Raw genomic sequence first — 529 nt, 5'->3', positions numbered from 1 at the left:
TTTTTTTTTTTTTTTTTAATACCACGGAGACCTTTATTCCAAAGTTGGATCTCTTGGTAATTTCTTTCCTCTCCCCTCTTCCAATTGCCTTAGTCGCTAACAGGATGTCTGTCTATTCTGAATTTCTCTATTTTAATTTGAATTTATTTTGGATAGTCTCCAAATTTAGACAACTACATGCAGTCTAAATGTTTCCTCTTTAACAAACCACCCAGTCACGTCTAGACAGAGATTTAATGTGAATCTTTATCTGACCTTGACAGTCCACAAGAATTGTTCGTCAAATCTATATATTTTATAAATGATTCATGTGTGTATTCTTGTTGACTTTTTTGAATTTAGTTGTCTAGAGTTGGATTCTGTTTGTATTTCTGAAATTTCTGCTGAATGGTCCTGGAAACAAAAATGTTCTCTACTCCTCCCCACCTTTATATTTGTTTTTAACAGAAATTACAGTTGTTTTTGGCAGTTTTAACTTGTTCATTGTTCTAATTTGCCACTCACCACGAAAAATCATGCTTTTGTGTGT

This window comes from Octopus bimaculoides, chromosome 19, assembly GCF_001194135.2.
Source record: "Octopus bimaculoides isolate UCB-OBI-ISO-001 chromosome 19, ASM119413v2, whole genome shotgun sequence".
NCBI classification, from domain to species: Eukaryota; Metazoa; Mollusca; class Cephalopoda; order Octopoda; family Octopodidae; genus Octopus; species Octopus bimaculoides.
Note: the sequence above shows the minus strand (reverse complement) of the source record.